Here is a 20433-nt window from a genome sequence, read left to right on the forward strand (position 1 = left end):
ACCGTAACACACTCATACTTGGTACTTAGGCTTTGTGTATCCTCCAAAACATGGGGCGTGTGCCACAATTCTGTCAGAGAAAATAGTGGCCATCGCCCCATCATTGGAACAAGTTCTCCTATTTGCTCATCTCTGATGTGCAAAACCGCACCCAAAGAGCAACATGGCATAGCAGAGGTATGGATAGCCTGGTGGTAACTTCACATAGCATAGCAGAGGTATGGATAGCCTGGAGGTAACTTCACATAGCATAGTAGAGGTATGGATAGCCTGGTGGTAACTTCATATAGCATAGCAGAGGTATGGATAGCCTGGAGGTAACTTCACATAGCATAGTAGAGGTATGGATAGCCTGGTGGTAACTTCACATAGCATAGCAGAGGTATGGATAGCCTGGTGGTAACTTCACATAGCATAGTAGAGGTATGGATAGCCTGGTGGTAACTTCACATAGCATAGTAGAGGTATGGATAGCCTGGTGGTAACTTCACATAGCATAGTAGAGGTATGGATAGCCTGGTGGTAACTTCACATAGCATAGTAGAGGTATGGATAGCCTGGTGGTAACTTCACATAGCATAGTAGAGTTATGGACAGCCTGGTGGTAACATCACATAGCATAGTAGAGGTATGGATAGCCTGGTGGTAACTTCACATAGCATAGTAGAGGTATGGATAGCCTGGTGGTAACTTCACATAGCATAGTAGAGGTATGGATAGCCTGGAGGTAACTTCACATAGCATAGTAGAGGTATGGATAGCCTGGTGGTAACTTCACATAGCATAGTAGAGTTATGGATAGCCTGGTGGTAACTTCACATAGCATAGTAGAGGTATGGATAGCCTGGTGGTAACTTCACATAGCATAGTAGAGTTATGGATAGCCTGGTGGTAACTTCACATAGCATAGTAGAGGTATGGACAGCCTGGTGGTAACTTCACATAGCATAGTAGAGTTATGGATAGCCTGGTGGTAACTTCACATAGCATAGTAGAGGTATGGATAGCCTGGAGGTAACTTCACATAGCATAGTAGAGGTATGGATAGCCTGGTGGTAACTTCACATAGCATAGTAGAGGTATGGATAGCCTGGTGGTAACTTCACATAGCATAGTAGAGGTATGGATAGCCTGGTGGTAACATCACATAGCATAGTAGAGGTATGGATAGCCTGGTGGTAACTTCACATAGCATAGTAGAGGTATGGATAGCCTGGTGGTAACTTCACATAGCATAGTAGAGTTATGGATAGCCTGGTGGTAACTTCACATAGCATAGTAGAGGTATGGATAGCCTGGTGGTAACATCACATAGCCTGGTGGTAACTTCACATAGCATAGTAGAGTTATGGATAGCCTGGTGGTAACTTCACATAGCATAGTAGAGGTATGGATAGCCTGGTGGTAACTTCACATAGCATAGTAGAGGTATGGATAGCCTGGTGGTAACTTCACATAGCATAGTAGAGGTATGGATAGCCTGGTGGTAACTTCACATAGCATAGTAGAGGTATGGATAGCCTGGTGGTAACTTCACATAGCATAGTAGAGGTATGGATAGCCTGGTGGTAACTTCACATAGCATAGTAGAGTTATGGATAGCCTGGTGGTAACTTCACATAGCATAGTAGAGTTATGGATAGCCTGGTGGTAACTTCACGTGACACAGACAGAAACAGAAGCGAAGACTGAATGGAAGTGGTTCAGTTTAAATGCAGTATGTCAAGTATCATTCCACGAGATATGGAGAGAGAGAGAGAGAGAGAGAGAGAGAGAGAGAGAGAGAGAGAGAGAAAGCAATACAAGAAAAAGACAGAACTGAGAGTGAGAGAGAGAGAGAGAGAGAGAGAGCGAGGAGTCAGAGAGAGAGAGAGAGGAGTCAGAGACAGAGAGAGAGAATGAGCGAGCGAGAAAGAGAGAGAGAGATGTGAGCCAAAAGGTAGCCGGCACTCTATGCTGTGCTAGACTAATTAGTGTCCTGAAAAAGCCGAAGTGTGTACTGTATATAATTCAACAGAGAGATGGTGGGAGAGCATTATAATGGCTTCGAGCGTTCACCTCCCCTCAGACTTGTTTAGAAAGTCCCACTGCATTACATTTGTGTGAAATGTCCTCGCCGATTAGGTTTGTAACACAGTGTGTGTACCCTGGTTAGAAATAGTTCACTATAAAAGGAATAGGATGCCATTTGGGACTGCAGCCAGAGACTGGGGTAGTGTGAGGTGACGGAGTCTGAAAAGGGGACTGCGGGGTAGCGAGAGGAGACGGAGTCTGAAAGAACGACTCTGCTGTAATGGAATGGAGCCTCAGGGGCTTAACGTGCTGTAGAACCAGACTGTAAAAGGAACTTGGGAGTATTTTGTAGAGGGGGAAGTAGTGGGGAGAAATATGCTAAATAATGGCAGCTGTAAGGAAAAGGATGAAGAATACTTATTCTATTTAATCTTTATTTAAACTAGGCAAATCAGTTAAGAACAAATTCTAATTTTACAATGACGGACTACCCCCCGGCCAAACCCTCCCCTAACCCACACAACGCTGGGCCAATTGTGTGCCGCCCTATGGGACTCCCAATCACGGCCGGTTGTGATACAGCCCGGGATTGACCCAGGGTGTCTGTAGTGATGCCTCTTGCACTTAGATGCAGTGCCTTAGACCGCTGCGCCACTCAGGAGCCCCCCCGAGTGATGATGACGATGATGGATAGTGTAGTGATTTGTCATATAAATTAAAGAAATGTTTCTTCAGTATAGGACTGGTCGATGTTTTGGTCGATAGGCTGTTGGTAGACAGAGTTTTTTGGGGGTCGAGCAGTAGCAAATATATATTAAATTTTTTTATGGCACAAGATACAACTATCTGATTCATGCCCATATCAGAGAACTAATCCATTGTGGAGGCCGCGGGGACGTCTCAGTCCAAGAAGAAGAGGAGTGTGGCTAAGAAACACTACGTATATCTCTCTCCTGAATATGCGCTCTACCACCAATTTGTGCACATTCATTGTTTCATAACATCACTGTGTGAATTGTTTTGCATTTGATTGTTAGTGTCTATCAATTCCCCATTACATATATCATCGGTACTACATTCACCGTTAATTCCTAATCGACAATGTTTGTTTGGTTACGGTACATTTTTGTTAATTCATTCAATATATTATTATTCCATACTTTTACCGTTCTCATTGTCTTTTGTTTGGAGCGCTCCTGTCAATGTTGAGTAAGGACGCGCAGCTGATTACGCATAGAAGTAGGACTATAGGCTACCTTGCCTACGTGCAAATGTAGACATATACAGAGCATTCAGAATGTATTCAGGCCCCTTCCCTTTTTCCACATTTTGTTACGTTACAGCCTTATTCTAAAATGGATTAAATAAAATAAAAATCTCATTCATCTACACAAAATATCCCATAATGACAAAGCAAAAACAGGTTTTTAGAAAATGTTTGCTAATTTATTGAAAAAAAAACCCATAAATACCTTATTTACATAAGTATTCAGACCCTTTGCTATGAGACTTGAAATTGAGCTCAGGTGCATCCTGTTTCCATTGATCATCCTTGAGATGTTTCTACAACTTGATTGGAGTCCACCTGTGGTAAATTCAATTGATTGGACATGATTTGGAAAGGCAAACACCTGTCTATATAAGGTCCCACGGTTGACAGTGCATGTCAGAGCAAAAACCAGGCTATGAGGTTGAAGGAATTGTCCGTAGAGCTCCGAGACAGGATTGTCTGCAGGCACAGATCTGGGGAAGGGTACCAAAAATGTCTGCAGCATTGAAGGTCCCCAAGAACACAGTGGCCTCCATCATTCTTAAATGGAAGAACTTTAGGACCACCAAGACTCTTCCTAGAGCTGGCCATCCGGTCAAACTGGGCAATCAGGGGAGAAGGGCCTTGGTCAGGGAGGTGACCAAGAACCCAATGGTCACTCTGACAGAGTTCCTCTGTGCAGATGGGAGAACCTTCCAGAAGGACAACCATCTCTGCAGCACTCCACCAATCAGGCCTTTATGGTAGAGTGGCCAGACGGAAGCCACTCCTCAGTAAAAGGCACATGACAGCCCGCTTGGAATTTACCAAAAGGCACCTAAAGGACTCTCAGACCATGAGAAACAAGATTCTCTGATGAAGCCAAGATTAAACTCTTTGGCACCATCTCTACAGCAGCATACTATGGGGATGTTTTTTAGTAGCAGGGACAGGGAGACTAGTCAGGATCGAGGGAAAGATGAACAGAGCAAAGTACAGAGAGATCCTTGATGAAAATCTGCTCCAGAGTGCTCAGGAAGGTTCAATTCCAACAGGACAATGACCTTAAGCACACAGCCAAGACAACGCTGGAGTGGCTTCAGGACAAATCTCTGAATGTCCTTGAGTGGCCAAGCCAGAGCCCGGACTTGAAGCCAATCGAACATCTCTGGAGAGACGTGAAACTAGCTGTGCAGCGACGCTCCCCATCCAACCTGACAGATCTTGAGAGGATCTGCAGAGAAGAATGGGAATAACTCCCCAAATACAGGTGTGCCAAGCTTGTAGCGTCATACCCAAGAAGACTCCAGGCTGTAATCGCTGCTTCAACAAAGTACTGAGTAAAGGGTCTGAATACTTATGCCACTGGGTTTCTGTACAGCACTTTGAGATATCAGATGTAAGAAGGGCTATATAAATACATTTCATTTGATGTAAATGTAATATCTGTTTTTTATTTATAATACATTTGCAAAAATGTCTAAACCTGTTTCTGCTTTGTCATTATGTGCTATTGTGTGTAGATTGATCAGGGGGAAAAAACAATTGAATCAATTTTAGAATAAGGGTGTAATGTAACAAAATGTGGAAAAAGTCAAGGGTACTTTCCATATGCACTGTAAATGTGCCCATCTGGGAATCTGATAGTATTTCGGATTGGCTTAACGCACCACCACTAATGAGTTGTGGAGCATTTCAAAGTAATGTTTTCTTCACCTCAAACAGTAAGTAAACAAAGTCTGTTTTTACATCCATTGAGAAGGACAATAGTTCCTCAATGTATTTGAAAAAATATTTCCAGCTCTCTCCTTTTCGATAACCACTCAGCGTGAAAGGGAACAATGTCATGCTCTGATCCAGTGGAAACACAAGCCTACCTGATGAGCTCTTATTCTTTGCTCAAATAGCCTACAGCCATGTTTGTCCCTAGCTCACTAGCGCGGTTAACTTGGTCGTGTCTACACTTGACACTTACATGCCACTTCTGCTATCAGAATTACGAAGCTCGCATTGCAAAGCTATCCTAACATTAGGCCTGTTTCCTCAAAGCTATAGTTATAGAATGCATGTTTCCTCAAAGCTATCCTAACAGTAGGCCTGTTTCCTCAAAGCTGTAGTTATAGAATGCATGTTTCCTCAAAGCTATCCTAACAGTAGGCCTGTTACCTCAAAGCTATCCTAACAGTAGGCCTGTTTCCTCAAAGCTATAGTTATAGAATGCATGTTTCCTCAAAGCTATCCTAACAGTAGGCCTGTTTTCCTCAAAGCTATCCTAACAGTAGGCCTGTTTTCTCAAAGCTATCCTAACAGTAGGCCTGTGTTTCCTCAAAGCTATCCTAACAGTAGGCCTGTTTTCTCAAAGCTATCCTAACAGTAGGCCTGTTTTCTCAAAGCTATCCTAACAGTAGGCCTGTTTTCCTCAAAGCTATCCTAACAGTAGGCCTGTTACCTCAAAGCTATCCTAACAGTAGGCCTGTTACCTCAAAGCTATCCTAACAGTAGGCCTGTTTTCCTCAAAGCTATCCTAACAGTAGGCCTGCTTCCTCAAAGCTATAGTTATAGAATGCATGTTACCTCAAAGCTATCCTAACAGTAGGCCTGTTACCTCAAAGCTATCCTAACAGTAGGCCTGTTTCCTCAAAGCTATCCTAACAGTAGGCCTGCTTTCCTCAAAGCTATCCTAACAGTAGGCCTGTTTCCTCAAAGCTATAGAATGCATGTTACCTCAAAGCTATCCTAACAGTAGGCCTGTTTCCTCAAAGCTATCCTAACAGTAGGCCTGTTTCCTCAAAGCTATCCTAACAGTAGGCCTGTTTCCTCAAAGCTATCCTAACAGTAGGCCTGTTTTCCTCAAAGCTATCCTAACAGTAGGCCTGTTTTCCTCAAAGCTATCCTAACAGTAGGCCTGTTACCTCAAAGGTTGTGTCTACACTTGACACTTACATGCGACTTCTGCGATCAGAATTTCGAAGCTTGCATTATAAAAAGACGGGTCAGGGGATGGTCAGGGGATGCATTGTGTGCGGATTTCTCCTCAGATCGGTAGAAATGGTAAGATAAATGTGTATTCCACATGAGAAAGGTTGCCGACTCCTCGTGTAGCCTATTACCAGCAACTTCAGGAGATTAACGGCAGAATCTGAGAAAGCCAGCAGGAGCAGGAGGAAGATAGTTGAGTTAGGATACATTTTTGTCTTCTGGTTATTTTGATCTCTAACTCCCTCTTGAGTCAATTGTGTCTTATTTCATCAAAACAGCGTGCTTAAAATATCAGACAAGTTCAGTGCAAATAGTTGATGTTATTAAAACACATAGGGTGTGTCTATAATGTATATGGAAAAATACACGCATTTCGATTGGTCGATAGAACAGACGACTTTCGGACGACCAAGATTTTTTTTTGTCGGAGACAGCCCTACTTCTGTAACTGTTAAATGTGCACACACACTCACAGACCTACAATGTCTAGGCTAGTTTCTGTGTGAGGTATAGATGATAGTGGATATCAACCCAGCATTAAGGCTCAATCCTTGGCTGCCCTATGTGAGGCTATTTGTAGGGCACCAGACCATTATATTATTAGTTGCAGTAGGCAACAGTGTAATTGCGCTGCTGTTAGATACTGGCAGCAGATCACAGTCTATCACAGTAGCAACATCAACACACCACCATCCTATTGATGTTGCATATACACTTAGATTACTCCAATAGCCAAAAGGCTTGGTTTGGAGACCATGCCATGACATCTGAAATACCACTTATGAATCACTTAAAACATGTACATTTTACATCACAAACACATCATCTCATACAATCTAGAACGTAATGTCTTATGACAGCACTTATAAATGATACACTACATATACACTATAATGAATGGATGGGTGTTCCTGGTTTATAAACGATACACTACATATACACTATAATGAATGGATGGGTGTTCCTGGTTTGTAAACGATACACTACATATACACTATAATGAATGGATGGGTGTTCCTGGTTTATAAACGATACACTACATATACACTATAATGAATGGATGGGTGTTCCTGGTTTATAAACGATACACTACATATACACTATAATGAATGGATGGGTGTGTTCCTGGTTTATAAACGATACACTACATATACACTATAATGAATGGATGGGTGTTCCTGGTTTATAAACGATACACTACATATACACTATAATGAATGGATGGGTGTTCCTGGTTTATAAACGATACACTACATATACACTATAATGAATGGATGGGTGTTCCTGGCAGTGTGACTCTCCTGATAGTGTGGGTAGTTACGCATGCATGTTTGTGTGTGCCTGTGTGTTTGAATGTGTGTGTGTATATGTGTGTGTTTTAGTGTGTATATGTGTGTTGCACATGTTAAAGCGCGTGTGTGTGTGTGTGTGTGTGTGTGTGTGTGTGTGTGTCTGGCAGTGCGTCTTCAGCGTCCTCCCATAAATTGTGATTGTCACCAGACTTAAAAATCCAAATCTGTATCCCATTGGGCCCAGGAAGGGTTAGGGAAGGGTTTGAGAAGGGTTAGGGAAGGGTTAGAGAAGGGTTAGGGAAGGGTTAGGAAAGGGTTAGAGAAGGGTTAGGGAAGGGTTAGGGAAGGGTTAGGGAAGGGTTAGAGAAGGGTTTGAGAAGGGTTTGAGAAGGGTTTGAGAAGGGTTAGGAAAGGGTTAGGGAAGGGTTAGAGAAAGGTTAGAGAAGGGTTAGGGAAGGGTTAGAGAAGGGTTAGAGAAGGGTTAGGGAAGGGTTAGAGAAGGGTTTGAGAAGGGTTAGGGAAGGGTTAGAGAAGGGTTAGGGAAGTGTTTGAGAAGGGTTAGGGAAGTGTTTGAGAAGGGTTAGGGAAGGGTTAGAGAAGGGTTAGAGAAGGGTTAGGGAAGGGTTGAAAGCTGCGCTGCTCCAATAAAACGCTCCGGCTGCAGCGTCTTATCAACATCAGCCACTGACTGTCAGCGTAGAGACACGGGGCGGGGACTTGGGGGGGGGACTGGGTTTAACACCACCTGATAAAAAATCAATAACCCAACTGGCTCTGACAGCTGTGCTCCAAGGTTGGGAGGGGGTAGTGTGTGTGTTTGCAGGGGGGGAAGGAGTATAACCTTGCTGTGGCGAGTCCCTTCACCCATCATCAGTTAGGCTATACTGTTAGCGGTAGGATTAGCGCTCTGGTTCCAATCAGCAGTCAAGCTACACGCTGTCTGTGCCACACACACACACGCTTTGACATGTGCAACACACACACACACACACGCCTAGCCTAGCCTAGCGGTTAGAGCGTTGGGCCAGTAACCGAAAGGTTGCTGGATCAAATCCCCGAGCTGACAAGGTAAAAATCTGTTGTTCTACCCCTGAATAAGGCAGTTAACCCACTGTTCCCCGGGTGCCGAAGACGTGGATGTTGATTATGGCAGCCCCCCCACACCTCTCTGGTTCAGAGGGGTTGGGTTAAAGGCGGAAGACACATTTCAGTTGAATACATTCAGTTCTACAACTGACTAGGTATCCCCCTTTTCCCATAAACAATAATGCAGTTTAAATCGATGAGATTATGCCTAATCTCATCACGACCCTGATGGCATTACAACAATGGGACTGACAAGACTGTTGCCATGCAGGCTGGGTCTGTAGTGTGTGTTTTCAGTGTCGTGACTGGCTTCATGCATTGACACTCTTCACACTAAAAGGTGCACATTGATTGGTTTGAATAACAACACGAAATACAGGAATTAGTAACTCATTCATGGTTGACAACGGACTGTTGCAAGGTTCTCTTAGTTCACCTTGGTACCAGTGTGTGTGTGTGTGTATACATATTTTTATTTAACCTTTATTTAACTAGGCAAGTCAGTTAAGAACAAATTCTTATTTACAATGACGTCCTAGGAACAGTGGATTAACTGCCTTGTTTAGGAGGCAGAACGACAGATTTCTACCTTGTCAGCTCAGGGATTTGATCTAGCAACCTTTGGTTACTGGCCCCAACACTCTAAACACTCGGCTACCTGTCACCTCTACACTCTAACCACTAGACTACCTGTCACCTCTACACTCTAACCACTAGACTACCTGCCACCTCTACACTCTAACCACTAGGCTACCTGTCACCTCTACACTCTAACCACTAGACTACCTGTCACCTCTACACTCTAAACACTCGGCTACCTGTCACCTCTACACTCTAACCACTAGACTACCTGTCACCTCTACACTCTAACCACTAGACTACCTGCCACCTCTACACTCTAACCACTAGACTACCTGCCACCTCTACACTCTAACCACTAGACTACCTGTCACCTCTACACTCTAACCACTAGACTACCTGCCACCTCTACACTCTAACCACTAGACTACCTGCCACCTCTACACTCTAACCACTAGACTACCTGTCACCTCTACACTCTAACCACTCGGCTACCTGTCACCTCTACACTCTAACCACTAGACTACCTGTCACCTCTACACTCTAACCACGCGGCTACCTGTCACCTCTACACTCTAACCACTAGACTACCTGTCACCTCAAAACTCTAACCACTAGGCTACCTGTCAAAACCACACTCTAACCACTAGGCTACCTGTCGCCTCTACACTCTAACCACTAGGCTACCTGCCACCGCTACACTCTAACCACTAGACTACCTGACACCTCTACACTCTAACCACTAGACTACCTGCCACCTCTACACTCTAACCACTAGACTACCTGTCACCTCTACACTCTAACCACTAGGCTACCTGCCACCTCTACACTCTAACCACTAGGCTACCTGCCACCTCTACACTCTAACCACTAGACTACCTGCCACCTCTACACTCTAACCACTAGACTACCTGTCACCTCTACACTCTAACCACTAGGCTACCTGCCACCTCTACACTCTAACCACTAGGCTACCTGCCACCTCTACACTCTAACCACTAGACTACCTGCCACCTCTACACTCTAACCACTAGACTACCTGTCACCTCTACACTCTAACCACTAGGCTACCTGCCACCTCTACACTCTAACCACTAGACTACCTGACACCTCTACACTCTAACCACTAGACTACCTGACACCTCTACACTCTAACCACTAGGCTACCTGCCACCGCTACACTCTAACCACTAGACTACCTGACACCTCTACACTCTAACCACTAGACTACCTGCCACCTCTACACTCTAACCACTAGGCTACCTGCCACCTCTACACTCTAACCACTAGGCTACCTGCCACCTCTACACTCTAACCACTAGACTACCTGTCACCTCTACACTCTAACCACTAGACTACCTGCCACCTCTACACTCTAACCACTAGACTACCTGTCACCTCTACACTCTAACCACTAGACTACCTGCCACCTCTACACTCTAACCACTAGGCTACCTGTCACCTCTACACAATAACCACTAGACTACCTGCCACCTCTACACTCTAACCACTAGGCTACCTGTCACCTCTACACTCTAACCACTAGGCTACCTGCCACCGCTACACTCTAACCACTAGACTACCTGACACCTCTACACTCTAACCACTAGACTACCTGCCACCTCTACACTCTAACCACTAGGCTACCTGCCACCTCTACACTCTAACCACTAGACTACCTGTCACCTCTACACTCTAACCACTAGACTACCTGCCACCTCTACACTCTAAGCACTACACTACCTGCCACCTCTACACTCTAACCACTAGACTACCTGCCACCTCTACACTCTAACCACTAGGCTACCTGTCACCTCTACACAATAACCACTAGACTACCTGCCACCTCTACACTCTAACCACTAGGCTACCTGTCACCTCTACACTCTAACCACTAGGCTACCTGCCACCGCTACACTCTAACCACTAGACTACCTGACACCTCTACACTCTAACCACTAGACTACCTGCCACCTCTACACTCTAACCACTAGACTACCTGCCACCTCTACACTCTAACCGCTAGACTACCTGTCACCTCTACACTCTAACCACTAGGCTACCTGCCACCTCTACACTCTAACCACTAGACTACCTGTCACCTCTACACAATAACCACTAGGCTACCTGCCACCTCTACACTCTAACCACTAGACTACCTGTCACCTCTACACTTTAACCACTAGACTACCTGTCACCTCTACACTCTAACCACTAGGCTACCTGTCACCTCTACACTCTAACCACTAGGCTACCTGCCACCTCTACACTCTAACCACTAGGCTACCTGCCACCTCTACACTCTAACCACTAGGCTACCTGCCGCCTCTACACTCTAACCACTAGACTACCTGTCACCTCTACACTCTAACCACTAGGCTACCTGCCACCTCTACACTCTAACCACTAGGCTACCTGCCACCTCTACACTCTAACCACTAGGCTACCTGCCACCTCTACACTCTAACCACTAGACTACCTGCCACCTCTACACTCTAACCACTAGACTACCTGCCACCTCTACACTCTAACCACTAGGCTACCTGCCACCTCTACACTCTAACCACTAGGCTACCTGCCACCTCTACACTCTAACCACTAGGCTACCTGCCACCTCTACACTCTAACCACTAGGCTACCTGTCACCTCTACACTCTAACCACTAGACTACCTGTCACCTCTACACTCTAACCACTAGGCTACCTGCCGCCTCTACACTAACCACTAGACTACCTGTCACCTCTACACTCAAACCACTAGGCTACCTGCCACCTCTACACTCTAACCACTAGGCAACCTGCCACCTCTACACTCTAACCACTAGGCAACCTGCCACCTCTACACTCTAACCACTAGGCTACCTGCCGTCCCATATGCATGTTTTTCCATATAGTTCATTTTCCTTAGATCCAACCCCCTTTCCAGTTCCTGATTCTTTAATCCATCTGGTGCAAGTCTCATTTGCTTTTAATTAAATGTTTAAATGTATTTTCTGTTTCAGCAGTTCTGCTGAAAGACTTGTGCGTGTGTGTGTGTGTGTGTGTGTGTGTGTGTGTGTGTGTGTGTGTGTGTGTGTGTGTGTGTGTGTGTGTGTGTGTGTGTGTGTGTCCATTAGTATCTGAGTGAGAGACTTAGTGAGTTTCTGAGTGAAACAAAATGTGTGGGATTCTTCCAAATCCACAAACAAAAAGAAGAACATAGTGTGTAACAGATGTATAACAGTGTGTATGTGTGTGTTACAGGGGGAGAGAGAGAGAGGAGAGAGACAGAGAGACCGAGAGAGAGAGGGGGGGAGAGAGAGAGAGAGAGAGAGAGAGAGATGGGAGGAGAGAGAGAGAGGAGAGAGACAGAGAGAGAGAGGGGGGGAGAGAGAGAGAGAGAGAGAGAGAGAGAGAGATGGGAGGAGAGAGAGAGAGGAGAGAGACAGAGACAGAGAGAGAGGAGGGAGAGAGAGAGAGATGGGGGAGAGAGAGAGAGAGAGAGGACAGAGACAGAGAGATGGGGGAGAGAGAGAGAGCAAGATCTCTGCCCTGGAAACTGTTTATTCTGGATCTGAGACAGCCTGATCTTGCCAAAGTCAGTCAAGCAGACCAGTCCCAGATACCTGCTGGCAGACTGATCTGAACTCAGACGGCCCCTTCAGAACAAAAACGCCATCTGATTACAATAGAAGTTTCAGGCTGCATCTGAAATGGCTCCCTATTCCCTATATAGTGCATAGGGATCTGGTCAAAAGTAGTGCACTATATAGGGAATAGGGAGCCATTTGGGATACAAAACATAATAGCAACTCCCATTGTTGAGAGCCTTGGCATGTCCACACCAACACAGAAACCAATGCTTTTACACGGGCCAGGAATGTAACACCAAAACATTGACAGTTGATACAATAGCTAAAGGGGTTGAGAGATAAAAGTATGGGATAGCTTGGGTAGGTAATGCTGTGTTCGTGTTGGTTATGACTATGAACGGCATAGTTTAAGAAGTAACCGGTAGCACTGATGGATTCTACCAAGAGCTGAATTGGTAAACCAGAAGAAGAAAAAATTCATACTAACAGTATATTATTATAATGCTAAATCCTTCTAAATAAATAACTGAAGAAAAATAAAAAATGTCATGTGATATTCAATAAGGAATGGATTACAAAACACTCAACCAGAACAGGTTGTTTCAATAGGCCCCTTGGGGGTCAAGGATGGTGGTAGTAGTGTGATTACATTTACATTTACATTTAAGTCATTTAGCAGACGCTCTTATCCAGAGCGACTTACAAATTGGTGCATTCACCTTATGATATCCAGTGGAACAACCACTTTACAATAGTGCATCTAAATCTTTTAAGGGGGGGGTTAGAAGGATTACTTTATGCTATCCCAGGTATTCCTTAAAGAGGTGGGGTTTCAGGTGTCTCCGGAAGGTGGTGATTGACTCCGCTGTCCTGGCGTCGTGAGGGAGCTTGTTCCACCATTGGGGAACAAGCTCAGGCCCTCGACGACTTGCCTGGGTCATGTAGCAAGACAATGATCCAAAGCACACAATCAAGTCTACATGAAAATGGTTAAAAAGCAATAAATCAGAAGTTTTGGAATGGCCTGGTCAAAGTCCACACCTAATCCCAATTTGCAATGTTGTGGCAGGTCTTGAAACAAGCAGTTCATGCTTGAAAACCCACAAATGTCACTGAGTTAAAGCAGTTCTGAATGCAAGAGTGGGCCAGAATTCCACTTACAGGAAGTATTTGGTTGCAGTCATTACAGCTAAAGGTGGCACAACCAGTTATTGAGTGTACGGGGGAATTATAACGTTCTCATACAGGGCAATTGGGTGTTGCATAACTTTGTTAATTAAATAAATGAAATAAGTATCAATGTTTTTGGTTATTTGTAAACTCAGATTCCCTTTATCTAATATTAGGTTTTGGTTGAAGATCTGATAACATTCATTTTCAAAAATATACAAAAATAGAGAAAATCTGAAAAAATACTATTTCACAGGACTGTACGTGTCTGTCTGTCTGTCTGTCTGTCTGTCTGTCTGTCTGTCTGTCTGTCTGTCTGTCTGTCTGTCTGTCTGTCTGTCTGTCTGTCTGTCTGTCTGTCTGTCTGTCTGTCTGTCTGTCTGTCTCCACTCTTTCTGTGTCTCTGTCCACCTATGGAGGGACCAAGACTCTGGGTACAGCCCCATTCGTTTTAGAAGCACAGCCTATTTTTTTTTACCACAGGGGCGACCAGCGATCCCGAAGGAATGCACAGTTCCAACGAGAACATTACGACTGGCTACTGTAAAACAGACCACATCCCAAAACCAACACACACACACAGACCACTCAGGACCTCACAGCATACTCACTGCGTCCACGTCATCCTAAATAAAACCTACAGACAATAACAACAGTGTCTAACAGAAAAAGACCATCGTGATGTTTACTGTTTACTAGGAGGAAGTACTAGGTAGTATTAAAGGCACAGACAGAAACGGCTTGTTAAAGCGCTTTATGGAGTGACGGAAGTCAGCGTTTCAAAGACATTCCTGGCCTATTGGTTTACAAGGGGGTTAAATGGTGACAGGCGACGGACCAGGGAGGGGGTATTTGTATACAGTAGCATGGTAAAGGGTCTGTCAAAGGCCATTGTGATTCTGAAAGGAAAAGAATGGTTCTCGTTGGACCAGATTACCAGAGTGATTTAGACTGCATTGAAAACTCCACAAAATTTCACAAGCCCCTGAAACTGAATCCCCCCTCACACTTATTCTCCTTTTCATCAGATCTCTCTCTCTCTCCCTCTACTCCCCCCCTTTCATCTGAGCTCTATCCCACATACCAACCCGGAAACATAGAAGAGGAGAAAGGAGGAGAGAGGAGAGGAGAAAGGAGAGGAGAGGAGAAAGGAGGAGAGAGGAGAGGAGAAAGGAGAGGAGAAAGGAGGAGGGAGAAAGGAGGAGAGGAGAGAAGAGGAGAAAGGAGAGGAGAAGAGGAGAGGAGAAAGAAGAGGAGAAATGAGGAGAGGAGTAAGGAGGAGAGAGGAGGAGAAAGGAGGAGAAGAAAGAGGAGAGGAGAGGAAAGAGGAGAGGAGAAGAGGAGAAGAGAAAGGAGGAGAGGAGAAGAGAACAGAGGAGAGGAGAGGAGAACAGAGGAGAGGGGAAAGGAAGAGAAGAGAAGAGAGGAGAGGAGGAGAGGAGAAGAGCGGAGGAGAGGAGGAAAGGAGAGGAGGAGAAGAGAAGAGAGGAGGAGACGAGAGGAGGAGATGATAGAAGGAGGGTGATGTAACAGGGCTCTTTGATCTCCTCTCTGCTGCTTGGAGAGACAGGGGAAGTGGTGCTGCTGCTGCTGCTGCTGCTGGAAGAGACAGGGGAAGTGATGCTGGGTGAGATGGGGGAAGTGATGCTGCTGCTTCTGCTGGGAGAGACAGGGGAAGTGGTGGTGCTGCTGGGAGAGACAGGGGAAGTGGTGGTGCTGCTGGGAGAGACAGGGGAAGTGATGCTGCTGGGAGAGACAGGGGAAGTGATGCTGCTGGGAGAGACAGGGGAAGTGATGCTGCTGGGAGAGACAGGGGAAGTGCTGCTGCTGCTGGGAGAGACAGGGGAAGTGGTGCTGCTACTGCTGGGAGAGACAGGGGAAGTGGTGCTGCTACTGCTGGGAGAGACAGGGGAAGTGGTGCTGCTACTGCTGGGAGAGACAGGGGAAGTGGTGCTGCTACTGCTGGGAGAGACAGGGGAAGTGATGCTGCTACTGCTGGGAGAGACAGGGGAAGTGATGCTGCTACTGCTGGGAGAGACAGGGGAAGTGATGCTGCTACTGCTGGGAGAGACAGGGGAAGTGGTGCTGCTACTGCTGGGAGAGACAGGGGAAGTGATGCTGCTACTGCTGGGAGAGACAGGGGAAGTGGTGCTGCTACTGCTGGGAGAGACAGGGGAAGTGATGCTGCTGCTGGGAGAGACAGGGGAAGTGATGCTGCTACTGCTGGGAGAGACAGGGGAAGTGATGCTGCTACTGCTGGGAGAGACAGGGGAAGTGGTGCTGCTACTGCTGGGAGAGACAGGGGAAGTGATGCTGCTGCTGGGAGAGACAGGGGAAGTGATGCTGCTACTGCTGGGAGAGACAGGGGAAGTGGTGCTGCTACTGCTGGGAGAGACAGGGGAAGTGGTGCTGCTACTGCTGGGAGAGACAGGGGAAGTGGTGCTGCTACTGCTGCTGGGAGAGACAGGGGAAGTGATGCTGCTGCTGGAAGAGATGAGGGAAGTGATGCTGGTGCTGGGAGAGACAGGGGGAAGTGATGCTGCTACTGGGAGAGACAGGGGTAAGTGATGCTGTCAGAGGTACAGCTCTGGCTCTGTATAGTGCTATAGCTCATGCATGGGGTCTATTACAGCTGCTATAGAATGGGTCACACACACGCACAGACACATGCAGACACAGACACTTCCCTCTAAACAACATATCCTAGGGCCAGCAACACCTGCTGGTCTAGGGCTGTGTGTGGTGAAGAGACTGGTTCAACCACTCCACTGCGTTTCATTTCCCCCTCTCTAACCAATCAGAACAGGGGACAATCTCAATAGTACATCTGTGTGGTTCATTACACTGCCTTGTCTCAAAGGCTATTGACAGTTTGAATTTGACTGTATATAAAACCTGTTGTTTGTAGAGTGTAGAAAGAGTTGTGTTTTACAAAGAAGTGCGGTGAATAAATACATGTTGATTCAGATTGTGTCATCTATCATGTTCAATAGCCCCACTTTTCAATGACCCAGATATTCCCATTGAATCTGTGATTCATAAACATGTGCACAAAAACCATTGAGGGTCACAGAACCCACTGCTTTTACCCCAGACTGAGTCTGTTGTGAGAAATATGAATCAATGTCTAGCCTGGCGAGTCTAGAAATATGATTCAGTGTCTAGAAACATGATTCAGTGTCTAGCCTGGCAAGTCTAGAAATATGAATCATTGCCTAGCCTGGCGTGTCTAGAAATATGATTCAATGCCTAGCCTGGCGTGTCTAGAAATATGATTCAATGCCTAGCCTGGCGAGTCTAGAAATATGATTCAATGCCTAGCCTGGCGAGTCTAGAAATATGATATGACACCGCTGGTCCTGCTCACACTGCCCTACCCTGTGCTTTGACCTCTTTCTCCCCTCTCTCTCCAGATGAAATCTCGCGTCTTGTGACGGCCGGCCGCCCAACAACCTGCCCACTTGACCCTATCCCCTCCTCTCTTCTCCAGACCATTTCCGGAGACCTTCTCCCCTTCCTCACCTAGCTCATCAACTCATCCTTGACCGCTGGCTACGTCCCTTCCGTCTTCAAGAGAGCGAGAGTTGCACCCCTTCTGAAAAAACCTACACTCGATCCCTCCGATGTCAACAACTACAGACCAGTATCCCTTCTTTCTTTTCTCTCCAAAACTCTTGAACGTGCCGTCCTTGGCCAGCTCTCCTGCTATCTCTCTCAGAATGACCTTCTTGATCCTAATCAGTCAGGTTTCAAGACTGGGCATTCAACTGAGACTGCTCTTCTCTGTGTCACGGAGGCTCTCCGCACTGCTAAAGCTAACTCTCTCTCCTCTGCTCTCATCCTTCTAGACCTATCTGCTGCCTTTGATACTGTGAACCATCAGATCCTCCTCTCCACCCTCTCCGAGTTGGGCATCTCCGGCGCGGCCCACGCTTGGATTGCATCCTACCTGACAGGTCGCTCCTACCAGGTGGCGTGGCGAGAATCTGTCTCCGCACCATGCGCTCTCACCACTGGTGTCCCCCAGGGCTCTGTTCTAGGCCCTCTCCTATTCTCGCTATACACCAAGTCACTTGGCTCTGTCATATCCTCACATGGTCTCTCCTATCATTGCTATGCAGACGACACACAATTAATCTTCTCCTTTCCCCCCTTCTGATAACCAGGCGGCGAATCGCATCTCTGCATGTCTGTCAGACATATCAGTGTGGATGACGGATCACCAGCTCAAGCTGAACCTCGGCAAGACGGAGCTGCTCTTCCTCCCGGGGAAGGACTGCCCCTTCCATGATCTCGCCATCACGGTTGACAACTCCCTTGTGTCCTCCTCCCAGAGTGCTAAGAACCTTGGCGTGATCCTGGACAACACCCTGTCGTTCTCCACTAACATCAAGGCGGTGACCCGATCCTGTAGGTTCATGCTCTACAACATTCGCAGAGTACGACCCTGCCTCACACAGGAAGCGGCGCAGGTCCTAATCCAGGCACTTGTCATCTCCCGTCTGGATTACTGCAACTCGCTGTTGGCTGGGCTCCCTGCCTGTGCCATTAAACCCCTACAACTCATCCAGAACGCCGCAGCCCGTCTGGTGTTCAACCTTCCCAAGTTCTCTCACGTCACCCCGCTCCTCCGCTCTCTCCACTGGCTTCCAGTTGAAGCTCGCATCCGCTACAAGACCATGGTGATTGCCTACGGAGCTGTGAAGGGAACGGCACCTCCATACCTTCAGGCTCTGATCAGGCCCTACACCCAAACAAGGGCACTGCGTTCATCCACCACTGGCCTGCTGGCCCCCCTACCTCTGAGGAAGCACAGTTCCCGCTCAGCCCAGTCAAAACTGTTCGCTGCTCTGGCACCCCAATGGTGGAACAAGCTCCCTCACGACGCCAGGACAGCGGAGTCAATCACCACCTTCCGGAGACACCTGAAACCCCACCTCTTTAAGGAATACCTAGGATAGGATAAAGTAATCATTCTAACCCCCCCCCTTAAAAGATTTAGATGCACTATTGTAAAGTGGTTGTTCCACTGGATATCATAAGGTGAATGCACCATTTTGTAAGTCGCTCTGGATAAGAGCGTCTGCTAAATGACTTAAATGTAAATGTAAATGTAATGTAATGATTCAATGCCTAGCCTGGCGAGTCTAGAAATATGATTCAATGATTAGCCTGGAGAGTCTAGAAATATGATTCAATGCCTAGCCTGGCGAGTCTATAAATATGATTCAATGCCTAGCCTGGCGAGTCTATAAATATGATTCAATGCCTAGCCTGGCGAGTCTATAAATATGATTCAATGCCTAGCCTGGCGTGTCTAGAAATATGAATCAATGCCTAGCCTGGCGTGTCTAGAAATATGATTCAGTGTCTAGCCTGGCGTGTCTAGAAATATGATTCAGTGTCTAGCCTGGCGTGCCTATAAATATGATTCAGTGTCTAGCCTGGCGAGTCTATAAATATGATTCAGTGTCTAGCCTGGCGAGTCTAGAAATATGATTCAGTGTCTAGCCTGGCGAGTCTATAAATATGATTCAGTGTCTAGCCTGGCGTGTCTATAAATATGATTCAGTGTCTAGCCTGGCGAGTCTATAAATATGATTCAGTGTCTAGCCTGGCGAGTCTAGAAATATGATTCAGTGTCTAGCCTGGCGAGTCTATAAATATGATTCAGTGTCTAGCCTGGCGAGTCTATAAATATGATTCAGTGTCTAGCCTGGCATGTCTATAAATATGATTCAGTGTCTAGCCTGGCATGTCTATAAATATGATTCAGTGTCTAGCCTGGCGAGTCTATAAATATGATTCAGTGTCTAGCCTGGCGAGTCTATAAATATGATTCAGTGTCTAGCCTGGCGAGTCTATAAACATGATTCAGTGTCTAGCCTGGCATGTCTATAAATATGATTCAGTGTCTAGCCTGGCGAGTCTATAAATATGATTCAGTGTCTAGCCTGGCATGTCTATAAATATGATTCAATGCCTAGCCTGGCGAGTCTATAAATATGATTCAATGCCTAGCCTGGCGAGTCTATAAATATGATTCAATGACTAGCCTGTCGTGTCTAGAAATATGAATCAATGCCTAGCCTGGCGTGTCTAGAAATATGATTCAGTGTCTAGCCTGGCGTGTCTAGAAATATGATTCAGTGTCTAGCCTGGCGTGCCTATAAATATGATTCAGTGTCTAGCCTGGCGAGTCTATAAATATGATTCAGTGTCTAGCCTGGCGAGTCTATAAATATGATTCAGTGTCTAGCCTGGCGAGTCTATAAATATGATTCAGTGTCTAGCCTGGCAAGTCTAGAAATATGAATCAATGCCTAGCCTGGCGAGTCTAGAAATATGATTCAATGCCTAGCCTAGCGAGTCTATAAATATGATTCAGTGTCTAGCCTGGCGAGTCTATAAATATGATTCAGTGTCTAGCCTGGCGAGTCTATAAATATGATTCAGTGTCTAGCCTGGCGAGTCTATAAATATGATTCAGTGTC

At 46.1% G+C, this 20433-nt stretch overlaps 1 protein-coding gene across 7 annotated transcripts in view; it reads right to left on the reverse strand.

Annotated features, from left to right (window-relative positions):
* LOC106584683 (unconventional myosin-IXAb) overlaps positions 1-20433 on the reverse strand; it is a 294941-nt gene that overhangs the window by 185542 nt on the left and 88966 nt on the right. The gene's annotated exons all lie outside the window — the stretch shown is intronic.

The sequence above is a fragment of the Salmo salar genome, chromosome ssa23 (genome assembly GCF_905237065.1).
Source record: "Salmo salar chromosome ssa23, Ssal_v3.1, whole genome shotgun sequence".
Lineage (NCBI taxonomy): Eukaryota > Metazoa > Chordata > Actinopteri > Salmoniformes > Salmonidae > Salmo > Salmo salar.